Consider the following 22,616-nt stretch of genomic DNA (forward strand, 5'->3'; position numbering starts at 1 on the left):
GCAGTCATCTACCCCCGGTCGCTGGGTCTTGTGTCTGAGGCATGTTTTTGTGGAGTAGTGACTAACTACCAGCACCAGCACCAGCCTGTATGTGTGTGCCTGACGTTTCAGTTTGGTTCGGTTTCGTTTTGTTGTTGTTGTTTTTTGGCTGTGCAGAGCTTGCGAGGCGAGATATTCTAAGTTCAATTCCTTTGGCCAGAGATTTTGTGGTATTTGTTTGCCTTTCTGTTTGTCGTTTGACGTCTACACCAAAACTTGTCGGCGACAATCTACAGAAGTAAGCCTAAGCTTATCGCTCGCGTGTGATTTTGCCGTCGCGTTGTCACCAAAAGAAACAAAACACAGAAAAAAACAAAAACAACCGTTAAATAGACGTATGGGAAATATTTAAAAAATATATTAAAAAAAAAAACAAATTGTGTTAAAAAAAAATTAAAAAAAATAAAAAAAATTTGAAAAGTGTTTTGAAAATTAATTTAAAAAAAATAAATAATCAAAATAATATTTTTTCAAACAAATCAACAATTGTTTAAAAAATCAAAATTGAAATTGTCTGCACTTAAGCCTGTCAAATCAAAGCTGAAATATTCAACAACTAAATCTCCGGACGTTGCTGTTAATTAAAAGTGAAGTCTCTCGCTCTCTATGAAGTAAGTGGTACCGGGCCGACGCGCTTCCTTCTTCCATCGTCCACGACATTGACGACTTTCGTCCATTTAACGCTGGTGATTATTTTTCCACAAACAACAGCAACAACAACAACAACAACGACCAGTGCGAAATGTCATGTTAAGTTTAACGCGCTATGCCGCAATGCCATTACGACTGTCATAAGCATTTGTTAAACTGTTTAAATGATTGCTTTGGTGTTGTTCTTGTTGTTGTTGTTGCGAATATAATTTACGAATGCCAGAGTTTGTCATGTGTGTGTGTGCGTGTATGTGTTTGTTTGATGTATGATGAATGAGTGAATGATGAACTGACTAACTGGCGGACTACTTGCCTGCCTGGCTGGCCGGCTTGGCTTGACTTGTAAAGAAAGCCCAACTTCCTTTTACAGCCCGTCCATGCTTGGATTTGATTGCTTAATTGGACCCATGTCACATGGAATCAAATTAGAAATTTACCATAGGTTCGGTCGCATCTGAAAAGATTTTGATCTTCAAAAGGATTTTGCCAGTCGCTGTTCAGATTTTGTTATGGTTTGCGGTAATTGTAAGTGTGTTTGGAAAAAGGAGCAAAATTTTGGATTTGAGAGACTAGGGAATTTGTGCTAAGAGGTTCTCAGTCGATTTAGGCGAGACTCTATGAAGGTGCTCCTAGCCTATATACAAAGACACACATGCCAAATATTGTCAGCAGCTGTATTTAAACTTCGGAGGGTCTTTGACTTGAAATCGAAATATAAGTTTCGACATGTAAATCTGAATCAATTCGAGGAAGAATTTTCTATACCGATTCGAGTTCAAGTTGCAAATATGAAATTTCACACCAACTTTCTTTCAGATTTTAAATATTTAATGGTGTTTTTTTGTGGTGACGTGGTCAGAATTGGCTTTAAAAGCCATTTCGGGGCCTGAGAGATAAAAAATATTTTTTTTTTAAATTAAAAATTTACCGGTTCGAAGCAGACTCGGATAGCAGGATCTACATCGGAGACCTTAAAAACAATGCACATTCATGTGAGCTTTAACAGATTCTGGTCGATCTTTTAGGTAATAAAGATATATGAAAGAAGTGGCAAGTCAAATATGGGGAGATGGGGCCCTATGGCCCTACCGCCAAAAAATTCGGATTTTCGAAAAAAAAGGCTTAAAAATATCCAAAAATTTACCATTTCGTGGGCTTCTTGGACCCTAGGGGTAAATTGCAACTCAACTTTTAAATCTTATAAAATTTACACATGTACCCTTCTGGAAAAATAAATATTGACTACTTCGAAGCAGACCCGTTGCCCTGCTATCTACATCGGAGACCTTAAGAACAATATACATTCATGTGAGCTTTATCAAAATCTGGGTCAACTTTTAGGTAACAAAGGTTTGTAAAATATATTGTAATCCAAATATTTGGGAGATGGGATGACCTACCGCCAAAAAATCGAATTTTCAAGAAAAATGCCTTAAAAATATCTAAAAAATTACCATTTCAGAGAGGGTTCGGGTCTCCTGGACCCCTACCTACCTACTGTAAAGTACAACTCAATGTTGAAATCTTATAAAATGTAAAGTTTTACCGTTTTGAAAAACAAGCCCCATTTCCAATATAACCTTTACGAATTGCTATAGCCAAGCAAGGGCTTCATTAAACTTTACATGGGAAACAGAAAACTTTTGCTTAAAAAAGGAATTATGGTGGTGACGTGTTTTTTTAACAGCTTCGTGGAAAATCAATCGACCCTCGACCAAAAAATATGGCACAAAACATTCCTGAATGACATTTTCACGTTTTGTGTGTTTGGGCGCCATTGCGAAATCCAATCTTTAATAGAGAATTTCGCCCAAAATTTCCCTAAGCAAATTTTTGGAATTGGCCATGTATTGGGCGCCAATTTAAAAAAATATGTCAAGACCCTCTTAGTTTTTATACGAAAAATAACGAATTTTAACTTTAAGTAAAATGGACATATTCGGATTTGAATTCTGAAAGAATAGAACTGAATTAACCAAAAAGACAACGGTGTCGGAATACCCTATCGGGACTCTCGTCTGCAATATATTGCTGATCATAATTTATATAATCTACACGATTTGTGATTTGGGCGCCACTTGTTATCTAATCGACTTTCATAAAACATTCCATCCAAAATTCTTTAATTTATGCATTTGGCCATGTATTGGGCGCCACTTAAAAAATACGTCAAGATCCTCTAAGTTATTATGCAAAAAATATTGGATCTTTACTTGGAGTGAGGGATATTGGACAAATTTGGATTTAAGTTCTGACAAAATGGAACTACGCGACACTCGACTGCAACGCGACACTCGACTGCAATATATTGCTGGAAATAACCCATATATCATCTACCCGATTCGTGATTTGGGCGCCGGTGGTTATCTAATCGACTTGATTATAAATTTGGGCGCCAGTTCAAACATTTATGGAGAATCTCTAAAATTTAAAGCAAATAAAGAATCTTAACTTGAAGTGGGGGCAATAAAATAATGAACTGGAATCAAGTACATTATTGCGGATAAGATGTTCGGGCTACAAAATATTTCATCAATATTTCAGCTATATAATTCATTCGGCATTTTTTATTTGGGCGCCATTGGGCAATCAATAGACTTTCATTAAAATTGTCATCCATATTTCTGTGAGTGATTTATGTATTTAGCTATGTATTGGGCGCCAATTCCAGCATTAATGGAGATCTTTTGAATTTAGATGCAAAGAAGGCTCTTAACTTGGAATGCGGGAAATTGGTTTAATATGGGATTTCGGATTCTATTGGTGACAATATTCGATTCGAATTCTGAAAAAATGTATTGGAATCAATTATTAAAAAGTAACTCGACTCTCGGCTGCAAAATATTGCAGCCAGTGGGCGCCAGTGGTCATCTTCATCATCATCGACTTCCGACTAAAAGAAAAAAAAAAAACAAAATTCAACTTGAATTCTGCAAGATAATTTCGAGAATTTCACCTAAATAATTAAAAGGATTTGTGATTTGGGCGCCAGTGGGATTCCTATCGACTTTCAATAATAATATCAAACCAATAACCCCCAAAAAATGTATGCGTTTGTCGATGTATTGGGCGCCAATTTAACTCAAAAAAAGATATGAAGAACCTCTATATTCATTACGTGGGATGGGAAATTAGAATATCACCTTAGGAGCCAACTCTCAGAGATATTAGAGATGTCGGGAGATATTTGGATTGGAAGTCAGAAAAATTTTTACTTTTTCGAATTTGGATTTATGTAATCTTCCCATACGAAACGACCATTTCACCCACTAGAAAATCTATTTTTCCTCCAGAAATTTATTTAAAAACCACCACAACTTAACAAAAATGTCATCAAAAATGCTGTAAGACCGTGTATGCGATTGGCGGTGTATTGGGCACCACTTTTAAACAACATATACATATGAAGTTCGTCTAAGTTTTAGTACAAAAAAATAATAAATATCAGGGTTGGAGAACAAATTTAAACTAAAAATCAGAAAATTTGGAATTAAATTAAAAATAAATTTTTTGTAGATTTTTCTTTCAAACTAAAACTTTTAAAGAGAACTTGATCTTATTTTATTTACCGTCGTTACATTTTCCATCTATTTTCCGCTTTCAGGATGAGAGTTTTTTTAATCAGCTGACGTCTTTTGTATTTTTCAGTTTCCAATATCCCAAAAGAAATCTTGGTATTTATGGTATTGCATATATTCGCCAACCTTCATGGTGCCCAAATGTATGCAATATTCGAAAATGCATAGATTGATATGTAGATGGCGTCCATTGTAGTATATTGTACTATAGAAGGATATTTTTCTCAGTTTCTAATTCGATTCGAATATATTGGAAACGCTGGCGCCCAAATGGCGTTCCTTTAACACAGTGCACTTTGAATGCATCCAATTCGAGTTGGTATGAATATAAAGGATATTTTTTCTCTGTTTCGAACTCGACTGAGAGAAATATTTCATTTACAACCTTCTCGGCGCTCAAATGTGTCTATCTAGATCTTGAAATCCAAACTAAAATAAAATGTATAATTTGAAATATAGATTGCGTCCTTTATAAAAATAATACTGCACTGTTTACAGGACATTTTTCTCAGTTGCCAAATGGACTGAATGGAATGTAGGAACAAGAATAAATGCTTTTATATTGCATATATTTTCAACCTTCTTGCGCCCACTATGCGAAAAATCACAACTTGAAGAAACATCTAGAAATTAAATATAGATGGCGCCCTTTACAATATATTTCTCATTTTCTAACTCGACTTGGACGTATTTCCCAAAACACAATTTTTTGCAATATTTCATAATGTTCCACTGAGATACCACATGATGTAAATATTTCACATTCCTATGGAAGAGGAAAATATGAAATATAGATGGCGTATTTTATAATCAAAAATATTGTGATAAATAAATTTGGCTTTGGGTCTCTTCCACACTTTTCAACCCAATAATAATCCTAAACAGCTGGCTTTTTTAATTTACAAAATTTCGAAATAATTCTGATATGTTTGGATTTCTCTAAAATATGAAATATAGATGGCGTCCATTATTAAAAAAATGTCTTTGGATGTTTTTCACAGTTTCTAAAACGACTTGGACGTTTCTCTTCATCGGCTTATAAACATAGACAATAGCTTTTTTTAAAATTCATTCTGAGTTATCTACTTTGTCCAGAAATTACGGGTAGGTAGGCTATTGAAAATTTCAAGACCTGTTGGTCAAGTAAGGAATGTCATGATTATTCATGATCTGATCATGATGATCTGAAAGCCAAAATTAGTGGAATTTTGTATGTTCTGGAAGAGAATTTTTGGCGTCCAACAGAAATATTTGAAATAGTTTCGTAGGACCAAATTACGCCAGTTATATATTCCGTAAAATCTTTAATTCCTCTTTCATAGCCTTAGACCCGACATGACCATTTTATACACTTATATTTATGAAGTAACAAATATTTACCATCAAATCTATAAATTTTTCAAGATTTTCTTTGAGTGGAATTATGGGAAATGGGAAATTATGGAATATGGGAAATTTTTTCCAAGCCATGCTTTAAAAAAATGAGATTTTAAAGTAAGTATGCCCTCCTTGAGAATGCCTTGCAATAAGCCAAATCAATTTGGCAAATTCTTGTCGCAAGTTTTACATATTTCCAATAACGAATCTATTTTTCAAAAAAAAAAAAAAAAAAAAAAAAAATCCTGCCATTGGATATCCTTTCAATTCCACCATCTTCCTTCTTCAATTCTATTGAGTTGTAGGAAAAAAAACATTCGATTTTTTTCCTCCTTTTTGGCAAAGTCTCAAATGGAGTTGTTAACGGATATGTCGCTTGTCTAAAATGGCTGGAACGGACACTCCAACCCAAAGTGATTAGAAAACTAAAAATGCCAGGAAAAAAAAGGTTCAGTTGGTCAATAGCTGGTGCTGTTGTCGTTCTTGGCCATTGATTGTTAAAAGAAGAAAAAAAAAACGCAAAAACAACGCCACTCTAGACGCCATCTACGATGTGACAAACCAGGCGCATAGAAATACACATTATAAAGTGTCTACAAACACCAGCACCCCATCCGCCCCACTGCCCTCCCCCCCTCTCTTCTCATCAACAGCTCTTGCTGCCAAAATGTCCCCATGTCCCAACGAAACAAAGTTGTAGTCGACTCGGGCCATATTTACACAAGCGATTGGTTGAGGGACACCAATCCGCGACGCTTAGCTTACACATAAGCGAAGGAGTGGCTTAAAGTACACACAGAGATCACACCGTGGATGTACTTGAGACAATTGTTGGGTGTTTTTTTGTTGCTGTTGTTGGGAAAACTGTTTTTTTTCAGCTTTGCTTTGCTTGGCTGTTTTTCATTTTGTTTTTGGTGGACCTAAGAATATTGCAGGGCAGGAAAATTCAAGAACAACAAAGGATGACTGGGTGAGTGTGTGTGTGGGAAATCTTTGCCACCCAAACCTCGACCATGGCTACTCCCTGGTTGACACTCACAACTCACACTCTCTCAGGCTCCCTACAAAAACCAAAGAAGAACAAGAAGAAGTTTGAGCAACACCACCACCTGCATTGACACACTGCTGGTGTGAAATAAACACAGACGACCAAGGACGATGGCACCAAAGAATCTCAAAAAAAAAGGGAAAGAAAAATTGAAAAGTTTTACAAAAAAAAAAACAAAAAAAGAAGGAAAAAGGCCTAACTGAAAATGAGGAAAGGAGCGGGTTGGCGAAGAAAGTCAAACAAACCCCCATAAAGAAGAAGAAGAATAATGCAACAACGAAATGTTACCCCCCACCACCCAGCTTGGCCAAGGTACTGCTGCTACTGCTTCTTTTCATGTTGCCTGGCTGGCCCACCCGACGACTTAAGACCAAAGTCACCAATTCCATGGAGCAACATGAAGTATTAATAGTGTTTACAGGTTGTGAACAAAGGCATCAGAAGTGGAAGATGATGTGAAGTGGCAGCGGCGAATGTGGGAAGAAATACGATGTGTAAAAATCATGAAATTGCTTACAAAGAACAGAAGAAAATAGGAGCAAAAAAAAAAAAAACAAAAAAAAAATGAAGAAAAAAAAACTCGAAACGCTTTTGGGGAGTTCAACAGCTCACCTCGTCGGATAGGAGACAGATTTGGGTGGGATAGCCACCCACCGAAAATAGCCTTTATTTAAAGGAGCAGGGCGAAGATTTCCAGGGACCAAGCACAGAGTGTTCCAACACCGAAAAATGGAAAACCAACAACACCGTCACTTACTTAGCCCAGCAGATATAAATTTACACCCACACACGCTTATGGTTGCCGAGGAACTATGAGGGCTTTGGGGTTCGAATATCCAAATAAATTTTCTCTTATTCTAAATTTGGTCAAAATGAAGGAAGGGTTTAGAGCTTGGATATTTATTTTTTCGATATGGAAGGACTTTTTAGTTAGAAGGCATCGTAGATAATATTAATACAAAAGGTGGTGTTCATTGGAGGTCTTTTACAGGGGTATTCTATAGAGGACAATAAGGTATTATATAGAGGACTTCAGATGGGGTCATTTTAAATGACATTTTAAATGGATATTTGCCCTAAGGTCTTCAAAAAAGACCAGATTCTCAAAGGTTGCCATTATAAAAAAAACATCCTTTATAGAGAACACATGGGGGTGCTTTTTGGAGGACTTCAAATCGGCTCTTTTCAAATAAATATTTAACCAGAGGTCTTCAAAAAAAAAAAACAGGTTGTCATTATAAAAAAACTCCTTTATGGAAGACAAGGAGATCCTTTAAATAGGACACATGGAGGTCCTTAATAAAGGACATCTGATAAGGTATTCTATAGAGGACTTCAAATGGGGTAATTTTAAATTAGTATTTGCCCTGAGGTCTTCAAAAAGGACGAGATTCTCAAAGGTTGTCAGAATAAAAAAAACCCTCCACTGAGACCTTCCATAGAAAAACTTACAAGAGCTCTTCATGGAAAGTGTTTCTCTCCGTATGAGACGTTGATGTTCTCTCAGGCATACAAACCGTGACCGTATAGAAATAAAAAGATAAAAAAAACCAAGGGGGATTAGTATTAATATAATATAAATGACCGTTTATTGTTGTGAGAGTTTGTCAACCCGAGTTGACAGATTACCTTTTTTATGCGGTTAGCTCCGTAGCTAGCAAGAGAGTTACTATGAATGCCAAGTCGCAATGCATCGAGGTGGCTGGAAGCACCGATGCTTCCAGGAAATCTCTAACAGCAACACGGGCTGAGAGAGTACCCAGAGAGAGTTGTAGAGAAATGACTTGGAAAAGCTGCCTACGGTCCGAGCTGTGCGAACGTAGGCCCCAAGGAGAGTTGTAGGGAAAATCTTCAGACTAGGAAGGCTTTCTCCCTACGGTCCGAGCCAAGCGAACGTAGGCTCCAAGGGGAAGTAGCAGGCAACCTTTTAGCCCAAGAATGCATCTCTCTACGGTCCGTACTAAGCGAACGTAGGCTCTCTGGATCGTTTGGCAATTTGCAATTCTAACTTAAACATTGCCGCCCACCTTGAAACATTGGACAATGTTACAATAATTATAAATATAAATTAGTTTGCTATATTAATTATTATCGTTTGTACCAAATTGCGTGGAATCAATATAATTCGTATTGGCCATTTAATTTATGGTAGCAAGCAATGTAATTCGACGGATCCCGAGATCCCTTTGACCATAAATTAAATGGAATCAACAAGTTATGAACTTAATCAAAGTAACTTAATAGTAAGAAGACGTGAGATCAGTTTCTAGTGAGCGTATTTCATATTTTGTTTATTAATTCATTTGTAAATTGATAACGAGTGCATGAGTTTAAAATAATCCATCCGAACCGTATATTGTGACATAAATAAGAAACCCAAGAGAAAGTAGCATAATTTAATTGGCGAGAACGACGCGCTTTGTTATTGGCCCTTGTGATGTCTTTACGTTAATTAGCCGAACCATTCCATTACCGCCGGGGTGAACCTTAACAACTCGATCTAGCCTCCAAGCCAAATTTTGTGAGTTTTCTTCCCGTTTTCTATTACAAAACGATTGAGGTACAGCTGAACCTCTGCGAAATCTTTTAATCGGAGGAGACAATATTGAATCGCTTAAAAGATTTTCCTTTTTTTCGAAATGCAGCCTTGAATTAAAAACTTGCATATGTTTTGCTAACAATGGACCCGTTAGGATCCAACCAAATACCGTATTTTGAGCTACAAGTGACCCTAGAACCTTTTGATGAGCTCCCTCTAACGCTATCTGGGGATACAAATCAGCACCTATCAACAAATCTACCGGACGACTGTCGAAGAGGTGAGGATCAGCTAATGGTAGCTTGGGCAATTGATCAAAAAGATTAAACCGAACAGCAAATGAAGGCAAGTTTTCCGAAATCTGAGATAGAACGAAAGCTACCGTTTCAATTTGAACCGAAGAATGGTGCAGAGATCCAAACAAAGTGAACAACTTTTCCTAGATGTGGCAGAGACGGAACCGTTGACACCAGAAACCGTAGCAACTACCGAACGTACTGGTAGATTTAGTTGCTTTTGAATGCGATCAGTAACGAATGACGCCTCAGACCCAGGATCAATTAGAGCCCGAACTGGATAAGATATACCCTGATGAAGGATATTTACCATAGCTGTACCTAGTAAGACATTTCTACTCTGCGAAGTGTGAAAAACTTGCGTATTGGTGATAGTGGGACTAGAACCAGTAGAAGTGGATGCGACGTTAGGATTTGATAGGGCAACCGAGTGCGAGGATGAGCTATTTGATACCCGAGTATTACTGCTTGGACGATGAATTAAAGAGTGATGAGTGCCTTTGCAAATACTACACCGATTAGAACTTTTACATTCTTCAACTGAATGTCCCAGAGACAGACAGTTCCAACAACATCCCTGTGTTTGGACAACAGACAATTTCTTACCTATCGACAATGTTCGGAATTTTGGACATGACCGAAGAGAATGGTTTTGTCTAGGACAGAGGGAACAAAAGAATTCCGAAGTGGATTTTGCGTGAACATTCACCGAAGCGCTAGTGAAGTGAGGCTGAACCCTGGCCTGATTAGATCTGGTATGTGAATCAGGTCCCTTAATGTCCCGTAAACAATCAAGAGTCTGAATTCTCTCTGTCAAAAATGCATCTAAATCTGACCACAAAGATATTGCTGATTTATCCCGAATACTTTGCTCCCACAAGGTGACCGTTAACCTAGGCAAACGTTGAATGCACAAAAAGACTAAAATAGGATCCCATTGATCCGTTGGAATATCATAAACTGCCATAGCCGACAAACAAGTGTTTATGCCCCGTTGAATTATTTTTAAATTGGAACTAGATTCTCGATCTACAGCGGGAAGGTCAAATAAAAGCTTCAGATGACTATTTACAATGACTCGTTTATTGTCATATGTGTTTTTTAAAGCGGTCCAAGCTAAAATGAAACTGCGGTGGGTGAGTGGAAATTTGTTTACTATTTCCCTAGCTTCCCCAGACGTTTTCTGCACTAAATGGCACAGTTTTTCAATATCACTTAATCGGGCATTGTTTATGTAAACCGTGGAAAATAAATCCCGAAAAGTGGGCCATGAAAGAAAATCTCCTTTAAAAACTTCAATATCACAAGGAGGAAGTGCAAGATTGTGAACATTATCCGAAGGGAACCAACCTGAGACGTTGTTTCTACCACTCTGCATAGAATCTACTTCAGAAGTAATAGTTTCGACTTGCGTGCCAATATCCTTAGATGCCTGGGTGGACGAACTTAAATTGGGAACCGCGTTTTCAGGAGCTTCAACTAGTGACACAATGGAACCATTTCCATCAGAGTTAGAAGGTGATGGTGGGAGTTGCCGATATTTGGTAAGTCTCCGCTTAATACTCGAAAGACATTTAATATATGTCTGATGTGAAACCTCATATTTGCTGTCAACTGAATCGATGTCCTCTTTTTGAGAATCTACTGAAGACATCAAATAGTCCAGGCATTTATCAAACATTTCCTGAACTTTTGCCCACAATTTCTCGATTTCTGCGCAGCGAACCTCTAGTTCAAACTCATCCATATCCTCATCGCGTACCAAATTGAAGTGTGCATCAAATTTAATAAGAGCATCCGAAGCTCTAATGAACATGTCCAATGGGGTAAATGGCATGGTGAATAAGAAATCAGAAAAATACTTAAAATTGCAGCGGAAAAAATATATACTCAATAAGATCTACGATTTATCAAGTTAAAGGCAAACAACGAGCACTAGATAGGTAAAATCTCTAAAAATATTGATTTCCTACGAAATTATGCTTGAAATCTGCAAAAAAATAATTTCACCTATTATATTTCCAAAATTTCAATGGGGCTGTCCGTAGGGTGTGCGTTTAGGGAAAAAGTAAAATTCCGAGAAATACTACACAGCTGATATTTAATGTAAGAAAATATAAAAACAATCTGAAAATCTCGTTCAATTTTCCAAGAGAAATAAACAATTTTGTTATTTTTGGCGTATATGACCGAATGTAGGGTACGCAAGAAAATAAAACTGAAGTTCAACGAAAAACAGATAATAATATTTGCAAAAAGAACCCAAATAAATATTTTTATACAAATAAATCAAAACTATTCTTAGCCGACAAAAAATATTTATTTGTACATATGTGGCTGGTTGTAGCGTGCACAACATCCAAAAACCCGTTGGTAGCAAAAAATTAATTAATTTGAGAAAATACGCCAATTTTCTGTTTTAATAAATTTATTAAAAATAAATTATGAATTTTTCACCTGCGACCCACTGTGCAGCGAAATAACGAAAGCAGACAAAACGAAATAAAACACAAGCGACGTCGACAGCGTAGTCAACGTGCCTGTGGTGGTGCATAAGAAAGCGGTCAAGCGGCAGAGCAGCAACAACTGAGTGTGTTGTTGTTAGAAAAAATAAAGAAGTAAATGCAAGCTCTCACAACAACGGAGCGAACAACCAAATATTTTTTTTTCGGTATGCGACCAGTGGTTGGAATATCGATATGTTGTTATTGTTATTTTTTTCAATGCAATGAGAGGCGGCGAATAGGCATAACAATAACAACAAACAACTAGATCATTTGGCGAAGTAGGTATGCTGTAAGTGAATGATCAAAACGAAAGGCAAATTCACTACTGCATAAACCAATGCTCTTTTTTTTTTTTTTTTTTTTTTTTTTAAACGACAATAAATGATGCTTATAGAGAAGTATGTCTGTCCGAATTCAAACTTTAACAAATATTAAATTGTTAACACTTCTTGGAAGGGACTTCAATGCATGGGGATTATAAAAAGAAACACAATGCTAACCAAATACGTATATTGCCGTTAATGCCGAGATTAGGGTGATAGATGGACGACCTGCACATATGTGTTTAATACAATTATGTTCCGAATATGCACTCGCGACTTTTTTCCTTTCGTTTATTCTATTTTTTCCTTTTCGCTCACTTTTAGAAAATGATTTCACGTACCTGTTATTTTGTTGATAATTGATGAAGATGATGGTTTTATGTATGTTGTGTGGACTGTATGAGGATGCGGGGGGATGATTTTCCGTACGTAATGCCTGCAGAAAGCAAAGGGAAAGGCACTGATGAGAAATCCGGCTCGATTGGACCAAATGTTTCTCTCCGTATGAGACGTTGATGTTCTCTCAGGCATACAAATCGTGACCGTATAGAAATAAAAAGATAAATAAAACCAAGGGGGATTAGTATTAATATAATATAAATGACCGTTTATTGTTGTGAGAGTTTGTCAACCCGAGTTGACAGATTACCTTTTTTATGCGGTTAGCTCCGTAGCTAGCAAGAGAGTTACTATGAATGCCAAGTCGCAATGCATCGAGGTGGCTGGAAGCACCGATGCTTCCAGGAAATCTCTAACAGCAACACGGGCTGAGAGAGTACCCAGAGAGAGTTGTAGAGAAATGACTTGGAAAAGCTGCCTACGGTCCGAGCTGTGCGAACGTAGGCCCCAAGGAGAGTTGTAGGGAAAATCTTCAGACTAGGAAGGCTTTCTCCCTACGGTCCGAGCCAAGCGAACGTAGGCTCCAAGGGGAAGTAGCAGGCAACCTTTTAGCCCAAGAATGCATCTCTCTACGGTCCGTACTAAGCGAACGTAGGCTCTCTGGATCGTTTGGCAATTTGCAATTCTAACTTAAACAGAAAGCTTTAATTGGAACCTTTATGGAGAACTTGAAATTAGATCCTTTTGAATGAAGAATTCCTCCCAAGGCCTTCCATATAAGATGTATTTTTCAGAGGATGTGTATATGAAAGCCTCTGTTCGTAATTGTCGATATAAAAAGTCCTTCTCTGAGGGTCCTTAGTCCTTAGTAACGGTCGGTATAAAAAGTTCTTCCCTAAAGTAGATTAAATCAAATGCAATACTTCAAAGAGGACTTTACTGTCTTCCTGAATGAAAGTTTGTCCAGAAGTCCTCCATACAAGAAGACCTTCAAAAATTCTTTTCATATAAAAAGGTTCCCTAGAAGTTGTCCAAAAAAGTAAGTCCCTTTGGTTGTTGATAAAAAAAGATCTTCTCTAATGTATCTTATAGTAAACCTCACTAGAAGTCTCTCTCTCAGAAAACCCCAAAAGGAGAACTCAAATAAGGCCATAAACGAAGGCATTCAAAAAAAAATCATCAGATGAAGTCTTCACGTACTCTTAGAGACCTGCAGATATGGACAACATTTATGAAGCGTTCTTTAGAGAACAACTTTTGAGGGTTATCTCAGGTTATCTCAAATGGAAAATCTCAAAGAAGAACTTTTTTTTTTTGAAGACAACTTCATTGAGGTCTTCAGCGTCCGAAATGACCTCTTCCTTGTGCTTCAATCAAAGAAAACATTCTTTTAGGTCTCCCATAAAAGAAGAAGTTTTATTTATTGTCTTCGATAAAAGAAACCCTTCTCAGAGTCCTCCTGGAAAAAAAAACTCCTTCGAGCATTGCTACAAAAGAAGATCAACTCTGATAAGGGGAATATTCCTTTAAAGACAGCCAACTTTATGTCTTCCAAATGTAAGAAGGCCTTCTATGTAGCCCTCTATCTAAGACAAATTAATTGTAGGTCTTTTATAAAAACAGACCTCATCTTTGGCCTTCTATCCCGAAAGATTAGGTCTTTCTTTTCTTTCATAAAGAACGTTCTCTGCAGCCTTCGTTATACGAGAAGTTCATTACACTCCTTCCACCAAAAAAAAAAAAAAAAATCATCGAGAACTTTCCCAAGAGAATATCTACTATGAAACCTTCTCGTTAAGCAAATACTTCCTATTTTATGATATGTCATAAAAAAATTATTTCCCCTGAACTTTCCTAAGGGAATATTTTTTCTGAAGGCTTCTCAGCATTGCAATTTTTTAAAAAAAAACTTCTTTTAGAGATCTACTCTATCAGAAGACCACCTCCTGAATTTTTGTAAGAGGAACACTTCATTAGGCTCCAGCTATATTGAAAATATTCTCTAATATTCTCGAAGAAAAACCCCTGAGAGTTTTTCTAAATAAGAAGTCTTCTCATAAGCGCCTATTCTCTAATTATGTCCGGTGTAAATAAAAGGCTTCCCTAAGGTCTTTCATCTTTTGTTTTTGCTCCATATTATATTCGATGTCTACAGATGGCTCTTTGGCTCTTTATTTTTCCTTTTTGCTACATACATTTCGCCGGAGATCCTTTTCTTGATATTAAAAAAAGTAGGTCTACGGAGGGACTTCTTATATGTCTTCTTTATAAGATGCCATCAAATACAAAAAAAAAAATCGGATTCTGTGAATTTTATACAAAAATGCCTCCCCTGAAAACACTTCACTAAAAGAAGACTTCCTCCAATACATATTTCCAACAAAAAAATCTCCCTTTCGACTTCCTGCGAAATAAAGAGATTTAAAGGGACTTTAAATATAAATATATTTCAATTTCGAAGAGATTTTAATATTTGGAGATTTTAAAGCTCAGGTTTTGAACAATCAAGATTAGACACAGGTTACCTAAGCGTATAAGTAATATTAATTATTTATCGAATCAGTGCATTGGGGCGTATGAATATAGTATTATGTAAAAGAGAGAGAATAAAACAAAGACATAGTACCCTGACCACCTTGTGATGTAGGGTATAATTACAAACCTTAAAATATCTCCAAATATTTGCAGTTATACGTCTATAAATTTTCTTAAAAAATCCACAAATTATGGCTCCGTTAGACCTTCAAAAAATCTTTTCTAAACATCAGGCAACAGAAAATAACGATTGTCGCTCTGATTAGCCTTAAAATATTTCTTTCAAAATATATGTTTATGACTCTGTTGGCCTTTGAAAAAATGATCTTTCAAAGTCCAGGATTATCGTTCTACTTGTATTTAAAAAAATTGTTTAAAAAACTACGGTTTTGACACAGGCGATCCTTGAAAAAATATAAGAATGTATTAGACCTATGTTAGTCCCACGATTATTGCCACGATAAACCTCAAAAAATATCTTTTTTTTTTTAAATCCACAAATCTCTGAAAAATGTTGGTCCTTGTTTTGGCCACAAATCTAAAACGACAACCCTATTTCTCTCAGTGCCAGCACTACAAAATCAAGCGGATGATGATGATGAGATGGGGAGCAACGACAATGACACCTACAAGAAGTCACCAAAGAATATAGCATCACATACACACTTAACACTCTCTTTGAGTTTTTCCCCACTCCAGTAAGCAAAGGCAAACTCTCCACCTTCTCTCTTTCTCTCACACACTCGTACTCTCTCTCTATATCTTATTTTAGCCCACTCTGATCATCTCTTATGGCAAATGTAGGAGTTGATGGGTGGCCAGACAATGCCACCAACAAGAATCCATAGAAAAACACAACAGCAAAAAAAGACAAAAAAAGGAAACGAGAAAAAGACAAACTTTATATGACACTCGGGGTGTGTGGAAGCACACCAACGAGAACAAATGACTCTGGTCCAAGCCACTTAACAAATGGAGCAAAAATCTAATCTCTTGTAATGTTCTGGTACATACATATGTACGTATGTATGTATGAGTGTGCGTTTTTTATTTCCACACAAAATGACAGTCAAAAGAAGAACGGGAATAGGTGGGAGAGAGAAGAGAGGGGGTTACTCAAATGAAACACACGAAACACGCACATAGAAAATAACTTTGTGCAATGAACCGTCAACAAATAGACACAAAATACAAATAAACACAGCTATACATACATAGATATGTCTGTGTGTATATATACCAAAATACTCTAACGCAGATGCTGATAGATAGACATGTACCAAAAAAAAAAAAAACGGACCAGCAACAACAACAACAAGAATACACATCATTTAATCTGGTTGCCTTTATGGTTGCCATCTATTTTACTCTAATATTAGAGTAAAGTGGAATACATACCTACATGTCTATGGACATACATACATACATACCTACAATTGTTGGCTGTGTGTGTGTGTTTCCCATTTTCCCCCCTCGAAAAACAAAACGAAAAACTTATTTATATTGGGTCCGTATAAATGACGGCCAAATAAAAACTTAGTAGAATTCAAAAAAAAAAAAAGAAGTTAAAGAAAACAACGGCACAATGAGGGTTGAAGACTTTAAGCCAAGTGTTCTTAGTCCTTAAGAATAACTTTTAGAAATCTTCAACAATTTATTTAAAGATATTCATTCACACACACACACTTGTTTGACAAATCTACAGGCTCCAATACAAATGACAAGGAATTGAGTAACTGACTGAATTTTTATGGGATTTATTCCCAGAAAATAGGACAAGTTGCAGGTTTTGTACTTTTGAAAGATTTTTATTTTGCAAAAATTAAGGTTCCCAAAATCTCGCTAAAACAAAGATCACACGAGCGTATACATAATATTATTTATTCAATCATTTAAGTCCAAGGTGGCGTATGAGTTTGGTGTTCAAATGAAAGAGAGGAAGATAGAGAGAGGTGGGGAAGAGAATTAAAAAAACTTTCTCGTTTTTGGAAAACCCTTGCCAAAAAGATCTCCTATTTGACGCTTGGAAGTAGAATTCATAAAAATTGTGAAAAATCACAATTTTTTGTTCGATGTCTATTTTACAAAAATAGAGGGGAGAGAGAGGTGGGAAAGGGAATTAAAAAAAAAAAATCTCTCGTTTTTGGAAAACCCTTGCTAAAAAGATCTTCGATTTGTGTTTCAGAGACACTTGAAAAAATATATTCTTAAAAATTTTGAAAAATCACAATTTTTTGTTCGAAGTGTCTGGCAAAAATGTTCTTCAAAATCCTTGGCCTCCATAGGTCTCTATGGAACAAATTCAAAATCCAAACGACTCAGGACATATAGAGTCAATCTAGTGACGGCCGTCTGTCTGTTTGTTCAATTTGGTACCCTTTGGCACGAATTAGGGCCTTCAAACGGCCAATGAAATCGTCACACGTTGCCCGAATGTTGCTCTGTCGTATTTTGGCCGAATCCCGGCGAAGCGCTTGCTTGAGGTGGTCGACAATTTGGTATTTTTTAGTGCCAACCTTGCTTTCCAAAATACTCCAGACACAATAGTCCAACGGATTGGTATCCGGAGATTTTGGTGGCCATTGTGAGCTGGAAATGAAGCGAGTAACCTCATTTTGTGACCATTTTTGGGTGACGCGTGCTGAGTGAGAGTGCGTTGGTGCTGAGTCCTGTTGGAATGTCCAAGGTCTGCGCCGCAAGGCTTTAATACACCCTCCAGAATATGTTCGCGATAATATTCGGCATTTATTCTAATGCCACGGTCGATTAATACAAGCGGAGAATGACCATCGGCTGTTATGGCGGCCCACACCATCAGCATGGCCGGCGCTTGAGTTCTGATGGCCAACCGAAGGTGCACATTTTTAGCTGACCTCTTTGCAAGTAAACACGATGACCGGCTATTGAGTTCTGGTGGCCAACCGCAGGTGGACATTTTCAGCTGACCTCCTTGGCAAGTAAACACCATGGCCGGATCATGAGTTTTGGTGGCCAACCGAAGATGCACATTTTCAGCTCAAGGAAACACGTTGTTTGTTTACAAACAGCTGGACAACGAATGTTTTCTCATCGGAGACGGAGAAAACCAAATTCGCCACCACCACCACTTTCGGCCAAGCGAAGCAACTCTTTAGCTCTTTTGAGTCTATTCTCTCTCTGTTGCGGTGTAAGTTCTTGCACTTTTTGAAATTTCGATGGCTTTACCCCGAACTTATTTTTTAATATTTTCCGAATGGAATATTGCGATATGTTCAGCTCACGTGCCATTTTTCGGGCCACTGCGACGCGGGTTTCGATAAAGTCGTTTCTTCACTTTTTGAACTATTTCTGATGATGTTGCTGTTTTCTTCCGCCCATTTCTTAGACCTCGGGCTATGCCACCACTATAACGAGCGATGGTACGACGAGACACAAAAGATTTATTCGCATTTAAACGCTGCAGTGCTCGAACGATAGCCACTTGTGGTTTTCCAGCCAAATATAAAAAAATCACACTATCACGCCTGAATTCCATCAGGAATAAGTTTTCTTCTGGAAAATTCTGACCAAAATGCCTGTGTACGCTTGTAAAAAATATAATGAGCTATCACTGGAATAATTTTAACAGCTGTCGAACGAGTGGCTTAGAAATGACAGCAGCTGAAGTTGGTGGTCCTTTCTTAATAAACTTGGTGGCTGTAATGATCTTTCGTTTTTTTAAATCACAATTATTTCTGTAATGGTTCTTCAAAATTTTCGTGGGAAATCTGCTCTAAGGCTCTCATGACCTTCAAAAAAAATATTCCCGAATAATCCTTGTTTAAAAAAATTCTTAAAAATTCCAGATAGAAACTTGAGGGTTTCTCAGAAAGAATTTGTATAAAAACTTTAAGATTAATGCTCTGATGGTCCTTTTAAAGTGTTTTTTGAGAAATCAAAAAGCCCTGAAGACACTTCAAAATTTGCTTCAAAAAAAAAAAAAAAAAAAAAAAAAAATCCACCCTATGTCCTGTAAAATATCCTTATTTTTATGACTTATCTGATCCCATGATTTTAAATTCCGAGAAACCTTTCGAAAATAAAAATCCTTATTTTGATGACTTATCTGAGCCCATGATTTTAAATTCCGAGACACCTTTCGAAAATAAAAATCCTTTTTTTGATGACTTATCTGAGTCCATGATTTTAAATTCCGAGAAACCTTTCGAAAGTGAAAATCCATATTTTGCTGACTTATCTGAGTCCATGATTTTAAGTTCCGAAAATCCTTTCGAAACATATTTTAAACTTTGCAGATGATCCTGTGACAAACTCGAAATATATTTTTCTAAATACGATTTAAGGCGAAATATTGCCAAAACTCCCTTCAATAATTGGCTGGACAAATTCCTGCGAAAATATTTTCTAAAAAAATCCACAATCTCCATACCTTTACCGAAGCAAAAAAAAAAACTTTCCTTTTTGTTATCTCCGACTAAATGTGCCCACCTTTTTTTCCCAGGGACAAATAAAAGTAACATTGCCATGACCAACTTGGCTTAATCCAATTAGATTTGTCTATTTGGTTTTCGATAACTACACACACATACATATATACAAAAAAAAAAAAAAAAAAAAAAAAAAAAAAAAAAAAAAAAAAAAAAACATCTCCTACATATATGTGTGTGTATATGTAGCAATACACATGTATGTGTAATAAACACCAATCGTAGGTGTAAGCATATCCTTGCACAGACACATGACGTGTTATCGCATCAGTTCATTTGAAATTGGACGGCGTTGTTGGAGATGTTGTTGCTTTTTTTTTGGTTATTCATTTTTATTACTTGTTGTTGGCATTTCTTCCCAGCTAATGCTCTCCCTGGCCGTCTAAGAGTATTTACAAATTTACTTAGTTTTGAAATGTGCAGAAGAGTTCTGTTTTTTTTTTTTGTTCTTCCCCCCTCGAGGACTGGCTGACTGGCATTCGGTTTGGATTTTGTGTAGTTTTTTTTACGCACACAAAGACACTTATGTGTAGATGTCTGTGTGTGCAGATGAAGGTGCGTATATTTACTTTTGTTGTAACCATTTTTTTTTTCAACTGACATTCATTCCCCCTTTCTTGGTGGAAATCATAATACACCGCTCTTTCTGTGGCCTCTAGAATCCTTCCATTATTTTTTTTTGCTTGGCGAGCAGCATCCTTTACAATTATCCTGGGTGGTTGAATTCACATTTTTACACGAATACCAACACTCTGGACCATCACTGGCACTGGTTATACCTTTTGTCCAGTCCAGTCCAATCCACTCCAGTCCTGGGTCGAGTCGAGTCTTGTGATGCCAAGGCACTGTGGTCCCAGAATTTTATATCACCACTCATACATATACATTTGTACGTATTTCTATGCTCCTAGTTATACCAAACCCATATGCGTGTGTGTGTCCGAACATATGTTTGGTAGTGTGGCAAGATTACATATGTAACTCTGTGTGTGTGTGTGTGCGAGCATTTGTTTGTATATTTGTTACCACTTCGTTTTTGTTTTCGTTTTTTTGCTCCTCTGTTGTTGTTACTGAAAATCGAGTTCAGATAGTTGTAGCAACACCATCTGGCTTTGTTTAATTAACTTTACACTCCCAAGAGTATAGCAAAAGCAGGAGCAGGAGCAGCGGTGGCGGCGGCGACGGTGGCAGCAGGAAAAGCCAACCAGAATGTGTGAAAAATAGAATGTATTTGCCACACATAGAGTAGCAGATAATGTAGACTATTACAAATAAACACACATACATACATACACACATATGGACACATGTTTATATGTGTATGTGTGTGTGGCAAACAGATATTTACTACAATCCGCTTGGCATTCATAGTTATGATATTTATACGATAAATGTGTGTATATATGAGAGAGAGTATGTGTGGAGAGTGTGTTCGTCCAGCATCACAATAGTGTGTGTGTGTGTGTATTTATATACTGAACATGTTTGAGCTTAAATCTTGAATGACTTTGAACATTATTTGCCATGTTTCAATCGATATCTCTGTGGAGTTTTGTTCTATTAATCCTGGCAACAGCAACAACAACAAAAACAAAAACCTGAAAACAATGGCATAAAAAAATAAGTTAAAATTATCACCCGACTAACTTCAACAGCTTGAAGTGGGAAAATAGAAAATATATATTTTTTTAGACAGGAAAAAATAACAAGTCATAATTTAATAAATTACTTTTCTCTCTCTCTCACTCTCTTTAATATAAATTTTCCAAAACAATTATTTTCTGTCAATTAAACAAATAAATAATTAAGTTTAAATGCAAAAAAAAAAACAACAACAACAACAAAACGTTGCTAAAATTGTTGAACTAAATTCAGGAATTTAATAAACTTTATTTTCCGGCCTATATCCGCAAATAAATAAAATTGTTTTGCAAAGCCAAGTAAGGGGAGGGATGATGAGAGAGAGAGATCCTCAATGCCAATGTTTTCCATTTTTTTTGCATGAAGAAATATTGAAAAACAAAACATTTTAAGTTCAATATAATTAACTCTCATTGAGACCATAGAGCGTATACGTCATGGTGTCACTAATACGCCCCATTGCAAACTAGGGATGCTTGAAAGAATACGAAGAATTTAAGAATACATTTTAAGAATTTTGAATTAAAAATAGTACTTTTTTTAAAGGATAATCTGGGGTATAATTTTTGAGAATATTTTTTCGAAGGACCTAGTATTTTTAAGAAATAACTTGTGATTTTTTTTAGAGATCTATGTGACTTATAATTCCGTTGAGTACATTTCTAAGAGCCATGAGATCAATAATTTTGTTTTTTTTTTTTTTTTGAATATTTTTTGAAGACGTGTCTTATCGAAAATCCTGAATTTTTAAGAGCATACGAATCATGAATTTTGCAAGAAGTTTATTAAAATTAATTTTTAAAGGATAATTCGGGGTATAATTTTTGAGAATATTTTTTGGGAGGACCAAGTATTTTTTAAAAAATGATTTGTGATTTTTTTACAGGGTTTCTCTCTAGCCTGACGGTGACGGCATTCAGGATCCCATGTTGGTACAGATAAAAATGGCTTTAATTTTGGCCAGGCAGTACCCTTGACATTCCTTCCCATGCCACAATTTGAATTGGAGCCCAACGTAGCTAACCGGAAATGAAAATTTTATTTCTTTTTAAAATTAAAAAAAAATCTCCAGGACAAAGCTAAGCTCTCTGAAAAGACTTTTGGCTCTCTTCTATAAAAATACCTTGGTCTCTTCTGAGATAGGACTTCAGCTCTTTTCTATGAAAATACCTTTGGCTCGTCTTTTAAAAGAAGACTCTCTGGCCCTTTATAAAATCCTGGACATCCTGGCCCAATATGAGATGATATACTGGGCTTCTATGAGAAGAATATCAAAT

At 36.5% G+C, this 22,616-nt stretch overlaps 1 protein-coding gene across 5 annotated transcripts in view; it reads left to right on the plus strand.

The window, feature by feature from the left end:
- Positions 1–470: 470 nt before the first annotated feature.
- LOC101891159 (optomotor-blind protein) overlaps positions 471–22,616 on the plus strand; it is a 167,507-nt gene continuing 145,361 nt past the window's right edge. For 4 of the 5 annotated variants that reach the window (XM_059122343.1, XM_059122347.1, XM_059122346.1 and 1 more), the window contains exon 1: positions 471–725. The gene's annotated coding sequence lies outside the window, so the exon portion shown is untranslated. The remainder of the gene's footprint in view (positions 726–22,616) is intronic. The other variant, XM_059122344.1, reaches the window with a different exon arrangement.

This window comes from Musca domestica, unplaced genomic scaffold (genome assembly GCF_030504385.1).
Source record: "Musca domestica strain aabys unplaced genomic scaffold, Musca_domestica.polishedcontigs.V.1.1 20, whole genome shotgun sequence".
NCBI lineage: Eukaryota > Metazoa > Arthropoda > Insecta > Diptera > Muscidae > Musca > Musca domestica.